Source organism: Hesperophylax consimilis, chromosome 17 (genome assembly GCF_061612785.1).
Source record: "Hesperophylax consimilis isolate HC1 chromosome 17, BYU_Hcon_1.0, whole genome shotgun sequence".
Taxonomy (NCBI): Eukaryota; Metazoa; Arthropoda; class Insecta; order Trichoptera; family Limnephilidae; genus Hesperophylax; species Hesperophylax consimilis.
Genome location: NC_142852.1, coordinates 19,524,739 through 19,534,267, shown reverse-complemented (window position 1 = coordinate 19,534,267; position 9,529 = coordinate 19,524,739).

The window sequence follows — 9,529 nt, the reverse complement described above, 5'->3', positions numbered from 1 at the left end:
TTTAATGTATCCATATTAAGTACTTTTTTTGAGTAATTATTTTGTTTAAATAATGGCAAAGTTGGATTGCTTAATTTATAGTTAAAAATACATGAATAATGATCAGTGATAGATGTATGAATGACAGCTGATTTTATATTTTTGATATCAGGAATATTTGTAAAAATGTGATCTAAGCATGAGGGGCGTTGACCTTTAACATTTCTAGTATAAGAATTTATGCACGATAAATAATTGAGTTCTGCTAACATATTTAGATATGTGTCTTTATCTTTACTAGAATAGTCGTTTGCGATATTTAAATTCATATCTCCAACAATAATGGTATTTTTATTTCTAAAATTTAACAAAATATTTTTTAATTCATCTATAAATTGAGGTACTATCGATGTATGCGTGCGATAAATTGCAATAATGTTGTAATATTTATTTACGTCTTTAAATTCTATATTTAATATGTTAACATTACTAACATTAATTATTTCTTTAATATTGAGAACATTATACTGGTTAGAAATAAATAATCCGATACCTGAGTTTTTGTTTATTTTGTTTATTGTCGCATGGTATGTGTAGCCTGGAATAGTGTAATTGATTTCGCCTGCAGAGTGTGTCTCTGTTAAGACAATCAGGCCCGGGAAAAAATTTAATTCTTTTAATGTTATAACTAATTCATCCATGTTTCGTTCTAAACTTCTAATATTTATATGAAATAGGGTAAATCCTTTTTCAGTGCAAATTAAGTTAAAATCTTTCATAGATTGACATAAATTTTCTTCAATATACATTTTTTTATCTAATGCGTTACATAAAAAAATCATTCATTTTTAAAGTTTTAGATTAGAGTTTAAAGAAATGAAATTTACCGTATTATTCATAGTCGATGCGCTCTCTAGCTAGTTGAAGCATTTTTTGCCGATAGAGACATTTCATGCTATCAACTCTGTGTTCTGTAGAATAATTCATATTAAATCTCTTGTTTTGAACACAGCAATTGTTGCATGTTGGAGGTTGTTCTTTATTTTCACATTTAGACAGAATGTGCTCCTTTGTGCAGTGAGGGCAAATGGGGGGCTGCGTCCTGGCGAGACATCTTTGCGCTGTGTGGCCGAACTTAAGGCAGTGGTAGCATTGAGTAAGCGGGTTACAGTCTTCTATGTATACTCTTTGGAATTTGATGTTTATTTTGTTTTTTTCTAGTAGCGTTTTTCTTAATTTACCGGTTGTTTCAATAATGTAGTTAGTGGTGTCGTTTTCTTTTCCTTCATTGTTTCTTTTCCTTCGGTACATTAATTTTAAAATGAAAATTCCAATCGAATTTATAAATTACAATAACTTGCTTGCTGAAACTAAACTTCTTAAATTATCTGATAGAAGAGTGTTAATTGATTTGCTATTTTTATTCAAAATTATTAAATCTTTAATTGACAGCCCTAATTTGTTGGAACTTATTTGCATTAATGTTCCTGCTAGGCAAACTCGCAGTAAAGATACTTTTAAATTTAACAAGAACCTCAACACTAATTATTCTATTTTTTCACCAATTCCTAGAATTCACAACCTTGCGAATAAATACTGTGAACTTATAGATATATTTGGTTTTGACAATTTTGTGAGCTTTAAAAGGCAACTTATTTCGATTCTATCGGCTAATAATTAACTTTTATAGCTTTAATAATTTTATTACATCTTCTCCCATTCGAAACCTTTCAAGTAAATTATATCCATATTTGTTTGTTTTTTATTTGCTCTACTATACACTTATAATTGTATGCATATACCTACTAACTACTTTTTATACATAACACTATGTTCCATCTCAGATCTTATTATTTCTTATTCATGTCGATATTGCTAAATTCTATTAGTTTTTGCTTTTTACAGGTGCAACTCTTATTTTGTTATTTTTTTTTTTTTTAAATCTCTGTTATAATGTTCTTTACCTCACGAGTAAGTTACACTCTAATTTATATTGGTTTATCGATTTGTTAAACACACAATTAATACTGGGTTTAAACACACCCACTTACTTACTTTTTATGTTGAACTTTCTTTTACTTACTATTTCATGCTTGGGTATATTTTATATTGAATCCATCTTATTAGTGTTTTGCTAATTTGCACAAAATTTTATTATATGTGTTGCTTTCTTACAATTAACTCCATTTATCTTCTTATGTTCAATTATTGTAATCAATGTAAATGTATATTTTCATGTAAAAGCCCATTAGGGCGTAAATAAAATAATAAATAAATAAATAAATTGTACTTGTTTTTTAATTCTTTGATAAGCTTGATGTTGTTTTTGTCTTCCAGGGTTAATCCTTCATTTTGTTGTACAATCCCATATATTATTTCCTCTTCAGTCAATTGGCATTGCAGTCTTTTCAACATTAAACACGGTTTCTTTTTTTAATTTCTTCGGCCAATATTTCTTTTCCAATTACCTTATTAATTTCTTCGGTTAACTTTTCTGCATCTTCTTTTTTTTGACATGAAATCAGTAATTTTTGCTCTCCGATTTTTTTTACTCCATTTACTCCAACTTTTATTTTAGTTAAATTAATGTTTTTTTGAATTTTTATTTTTATATCTTCGGCCTTCAAGGTGTTTTTAGATGTAATTATGATGGCGTGCTTCTGTTCTGGGATGTGTGCACCTGTATTCACGAAGTTTTTATTGTCACCTAATGCATTTGCATATGTCTTTTTGTTATTATTATGAATTTCTTCTAGTTTCTGTGCGTAGTGATGATTGTTTTTAATATTAGTTTCTTGTAATTCTATAATCTTTTTTTGAAGGTTTATTAGTTCATGTTGAATTTTTTCTTCCAGTGATATAATGTTCTGTTCCAGTGTTAATTTTATTTTAGAGTCCTTCACTGAAGTGATCTTGTTTATTAAATATTTAATGTTTTTAATAATTTCTTGAGTTTCCATATTGGATGGAATGGAGCGCCCAGGTGGGCGAGTTATTAATGTAAACTATATTTTTTGATTTACTTGTTACAAAATTTCGCGACTGTACTCCTTCGATGCGGAGCGAGTATTGAATATTGAATAGTATATTGTCAATATAATTCAAATAGTTGACTGCATTTTACCCATAGCTGACATAAATTTTGCTGAGGGGGGTTACCTCCAAGAGTTGCGTTTAGGCATCAATTTTCTAGACGCTCTGGCGAGAGGGCGGGATGAGGGAAAATTCTAAAACTGATTTTGGGCTCGTCTTTAAGTCTATACTATCGGGTTATAATGATGATTCAAGTTTATAAAAATAAAAATAAAATCATGGAGGTAATGGGTTTTAAACCGTGAGTAATCCATGGTTTTATAGGTTTAAATATGACGGCCGGCATAGTCCAGTGGTAACGCATTGGACTGCCATTCCGAAGGTCGCGGGTTCGAACCCGGCGTGCGCAAATAAATTTTATTTGATTAATTTGTGTTATTTCACAATTAATTAATTAAAATAATATATAGTATATTTGCGGCACGTTCCAGAGTGGAAGATACTACCAGTATCGCCCTGGTGTAAGACCACCATTCAGAATTGAAACGTTGCTCCAAATGGCTTTAGCCGTGTTTAGTGACTAGATCTGAATAGCCAGGTACTTCCCCACCTTCCTCTTTCCCTTCCCCACTTACCTTCAGCCTCACAACATCCCCCAATTGGGGATGCCATAGTCTCACTGGCTCCAGACGGGAGCAGTTGGGACTCTTGTGAGGTATTCACTGTAAAAAAAAAAAATATATATATATATAGTTTGGATTTTCGGTATTATATTATTTGATGAGTCATTTATGTATTTGGGAATTTTTTCTTCAAATATTTTACAACAAACATTGACATCATTAAATTGAAATAATTCTATACAATTTTCCGATTCTAATTTATTTTTTAATGTATCCATTTCGAGTACTTTTTTTGAGGTATTATTTTGTTTAAATGATGGCAATATTGGATTGCTAAATTTATGGATAAACATAAATGAGTAATGATCAGTAATATTAGTATGAATGACAGCTGATTTTATGATGTGGTTATCAGGAATATTTGTAAAAATATGATCTAAACATGAAAGTCGTTGACCTGGAACGTTCCTAGTATATGAATTTGCGCACGATAAATAGTTGAGTTCCGCTAACATGTTGAGGTATTTATCTTTATCCATACTAGAGTAGTCGTTTGCGTAATCTTAATTGATATCCCCAACAATAACATTATTTTTGTTTCTAAAATTGAATAAAATATTTTTTAATTCATCTATAAATTGTGATCTTATCGACATATGCGTACGATAAATAGCAATAATGTTATAATGTTTATTTATGTCCTTAAACTCAATATTCAAAATTTTAACATTTCTAACACTGTTAATCTCATAAATATTGAGTACATTGTACTGGTTGGAAATGAATATTCCGACACCAGAGTTTTTGTTTAATTTTGTTATTGTTGTATAATATGAATACCCCGGAATAGTATAATTCAATTCCCCGGCTGAATGCGTTTCTGTTAACACTATGCATCCTGAAAAATAATTTAAATCTTTTAATTATATTATTAATTCATCTATGTTTTTTTATATTTTTCTAATGTATACATGAAATAGGCTAAATCCTTTTTCAGGGCAGGTTTAATTGAAATCTTTTATTGATTGACATAATTTTTCTTCTTTAAACATGCAAAGGGTTTTTTTCCTGTGTGAGTCAGCATGTGGCTCTTTAAAGTGCTCTTTTGAGTAAATGAAAAATGTCACTGAGAACATGAAAAAGGTTTTTTTCCAGTTTGAATCAGCATATGTTTCTTCAAATCTCTCTTTAGAGAAGATGAATGGAAGCACTCGGTACAAGAAAAATGTTTTTTTTCACTGTGAGTCAGCATGTGGCTATTTAAAGTGACCTTTCGAGAAAATAAATAATAGCACTCAGAACATGTAAAGGGTTTTTAACCTGTGTGAGTAAGGATGTGGCTAATCAGTTGACCCCTTCGATTACATGCATAATTGCATACGGAACATAAAAAAGGTTTTTCTCCACTGTGAGTCAGCAGGTGTGTCTTCAGGTTACCCTCTTGATAACTTGCATAGTTGCACACGGAACATGAAAAAGATTTTTCTCCAGTGTGAGTCAGCATGTGGCTCTTTAAAAGACCCTTATAATTACATGCATAGTTGCACACGGAACATGGAAAAGGTTTTTCTCCACTGTGAATCAGCATGTGCCTCTTCAGCTGACCCTTTCGACAACACGTATATTTGCACATGGAACATGAAAAAGGTTTTTCTCCACTGTGAATCAGCATGTGGCTCTTTAAAAGACCCTTATAATTACATGCATAGTTGCACACGGAACATGGAAAAGGTTTTTCTCCACTGTGAATCAGCATGTGCCTCTTCAGCTGACCCTTTCGACAACACGTATATTTGCAGATGGAACATGAAAAAGGTTTTTCTCCACTGTGAGTCAGCATGTGGCTCTTTAAATGACTCTTATGATTACATGCATAGTTGCACACGGAACATGAAAAAGGTTTTTCTCCACTGTGAGTCAGCATATGGCTCAATAGTTGACTCTTTCGATAGCATGCATAGTTGCACGCGGAACATGAAAATAATTTTTCTCCACTGTGAGTCAGCAAGTGTGTCTTCAGGTTACCCTGTTGATAACTTGCATAGTTGCACTCCAAACATGAAAAAGGTTTTTCTCCACTGTGAATCAGCATGTGCCTCTTCAGCTGACCCTTTCCACAACACGCATAGTTGCACACGGAACATGAAAATGATTTTTCTCCACTGTGAGTCAGCAAGTGTGTCTTCAGGTGACCCTGTTGATAACTCGCATAGTTGCACACCGAACATGAAAAAGGTTTTTCTCCACTGTGAATCAACATGTGCCTTTTCAGCTGACGTTTTCCATAATATGCATAATTGCACACGGAACATGAAAATGGTTTTTCTCCACTGTGAGTCAGCAAGTGTGTCTTCAGGTTACCCTGATGATTACTTGCATAGTTGCACTCCAAACATGAAAAAGGTTTTTCTCTACTGTGAATCAGCATGTGCCTCTTCAGCTGACCCTTTCGACAACACGCATAGTTGCACACGGAACATGAAAAAAGTTTTTTTCCACTGTGAGTCAGCATGTGGCTCTTTAAAAGACCCATATGATTACATGCATAGTTGCACAAGGAACATGAAAAAGGTTTTTCTCCAGTGTGAGTCAGCATGTGCCCCTTCAACTGATCCTTTCGACAACACGCATAGTTGCACACGGAACATGAAAAAGGTTTTTTTCCACTGTGAGTCAGCATGTGGCTCTTTAAATGACCCTTACGATTACATGCATAGTTGCACACGGAACATGAAAAAGGTTTTTTTCCACTGTGAGTCAGCATGTGGCTCTTTAAATGACCCTTACGATTACATGCATAGTTGCACACGGAACATGAAAAAAGTTTTTTTCCACTGTGAGTCAGCATGTGGATCTTAAAATGACCCTTTTGATTACATGCATAGTTGCACAAGGAACATGAAAAAGGTTTTTTTCCATCGTGGGTCAGCATATGCCTCTTTAACTTTCTTTCTTGAGCATTTGAATAGTTGCACTTGGAACAAGAAAAAGTTTTTTCTCTTACATGGTTGCGTACGTTTATTGCAAAATTTGACTTAGGAGAGGAGGAGTAGTTGTGATGGGGAGGAGTGAATCCGTTTTCCACAAAATGCGTCTGAAGATCTGTCGACAAATTTGAAAAATAACATGGGTGAAAAAGACTCAGTTAAACTTGTTTCCTAAACATAGAGTTAATAAGCGAAGTAAGTTCGTAGAAAGGTTAAAAAAAATAGGAGAGTCCGAATCGTTCATGTTTACAGTGAGAAATTGGTTTTACCTGCTTCCTTGGTAATTCTTCCAAAGCGTTCTAAGCATTCCTCTTTTACATCCGGCAGGTCTATGTCAATTTTCATATAAGTAAGCGCCACTTCACTTTCTTGTCGGGGTCCAAGATCCGCGTTTATGGTGACTGTCTTCACATTAATGTTTCCTGGAATAAAAAAAAGGACAGTTAATAGAATGAATCTTTGCATGGCCACCCCCGAACCAAACGGCGCCAGGCGCGAGTTTAATTTTGGCTGCCATAACAGTATAAATTAGTACACGCCGAGGCAGGATATCACTGTAATCATTAAAATGATTATTTGTGTTATTTGTAGAGCGGTATTTATCAAAAATAATATCAAGGGCGATGTGTTAGGTTAAGTATTCGACGCCCGGAGCGAACTGCACCAATTGCGCCCGCATAGGGCCAGCACTGTATCTTCGTCAAATTGATATAAACGAGATTTTTTTTTTATTGAAAAACAATAAAATATTCTTTTACAAATAAATATCATTGATCAACAAGGTCAATGTTAGATAAATAATGACCTCAGATGTTCGCTTCAGGGACCAATTCTTCAAGAAGGAAAAACATTTCTCTAGAGCACCTGCAGTAGAGAGTCTGGTTGTTTTCAGTCAATGGGATATTATTTCTCAAATCAATATTTGTTTTTTTAACTTATAATACGTGTAATTCACTTCATATCTCAAATAAAATTAAGTGAAAATCGAGGAACCGACAAGTTATTGTATGAGTGCTGTATTTTGGTACTTTCCGGCAAGGACGCATATTAAGGTAAATACCAAATACACCTCATGTTGTATAAGAGAGGATGTTGTGCACAAGTGTTTGTCCTGTTTGCACGACATTTCAAAAGAGACATTGATTCCGGACATCGGAATTTAAAGTTCTATATTTTACACGTGTGCAATACAACAAACTGGCTGTCTGAGTACTCTCCGCATATTGCGAGCATTCTTTCGTTACAGCTGGGTGGTCAAAATCTAAATCAGAAAATGCAATTTCACCTCCATCTTCTTCCTGGAGCCCTGGTTCCGTCTTGATGGATGTAGTATCTGGCTTCAGTAGATCCATGGTCTGCTTTGGTAGAGTTTGGTTATTTGTTTAACGCCAAACAATATATCTGAAACAGAACATTGTTAAAATAAAATAAAATGATAAAATTTACAAGTTAAATTAAAACAGGACACATGATTTTTAGTTTAACTCGTTAAATCATTCCTCCTTACGTTCCCTTAAAAATTGAATATACTAACCTGCAAATCCAGATACGGGAGAAATATCTTGGGCTGTGCATTGATAAACACCTAACTTTAAAACAGCATATTCAAGATATTAATGATAAAATCAACCCTTTAATAAGCGTATTTAGCCGGATATAATATCTGTTACCAAATAAAATTAAAAAATGTCTAAATTATAGCCTCGTACATTCACATTTAAACTACTTGATTGAAATCTGCATATTTATTTATTTTTTCGTGTTCTCTATAAAACGGTTATACACCAATATGTCATGGAGAAGATTACAAAGTAAAAAGTTTACAGAGGCAGTTTTACTATTTTGTGACATGTGTTAAAAGATAGTTACTGAATTGTCTGTAGGTGACATTGAAAATGTCGATGGCTAATGCAGAATCGTTAAGCAGTTGAGTCGCTCTGTTTATTGGCGCGTTCTGATAGGCAGAAGTCCTCGCTTTCGGAGCATATAAGAGTGCATGGGATCTCCCTCGAGTATAATTGTTAGGGACATAAAAGTAAACCTCTTTCAGTATAGGCGGATTGTGTATTGTACCAGAGATTAACTTAAAAAAGTGTTTGCCTAAAAATATTTTTCTGCGGGCTTCTGATGTATTGAAATCGAGCATTCCTGTTAAGAACAAGGATGAATAAAGGAATGGATAGTACCTATGTATATTCCCTCATATACAGGTAAAGCATAAACCTTTTTTGTACTTTTTCTATTCCTAAGATATGGTTTTGTTCAGAAGGGGCCCAAATAATGGAGCTGTATTCCAGGATGCCGCGGACAAGTGTTTCATATGTTCTCCGTATTGCAATTCCATTAGTAAATGATCTCGCATTACGAAGAACAAATACAAGCATTTTGTTGGCGAGGGAGACAATGTCAGATATGTGGGATTTGAAAGAGAGATTTGCTTCGAAGATCACCCCAAGGTCACGAATATCGTTTTTGCGTTTTAATAATTTTTTATTAATGTGATATGGGAATAGAAATGTATCTTTGGATCTTGTAAATGTAATAAAACTGCATTTCTGGATGCTGAATTGTAATTTATTTAATTCCGACCATTTGACAAGAGAATCAAGATCATTCTGCAGAAGAATGGAATCGATACAACTTTTGATAGCTCTGAAAAGTTTGATATCGTCAGCAAAGAGGAGATATTTTGAGCGGTTAATGGTCTTGCCTACATCATTAATGAATAAAAGAAAGAGGAGGGGTCCTAGATTCGATCCCTGGGGAATCCCGGAGTTAGTTTTGTATTCGTGAGAGAACTGGTGTCCGTAACTGACATACTGACGACAATTGTGTAAGTAGCTAGCTACGAAAGAGAAAAAATCCTGAGAGAATCCGATTTCACTCAATTTTATTAGTAAAATATCA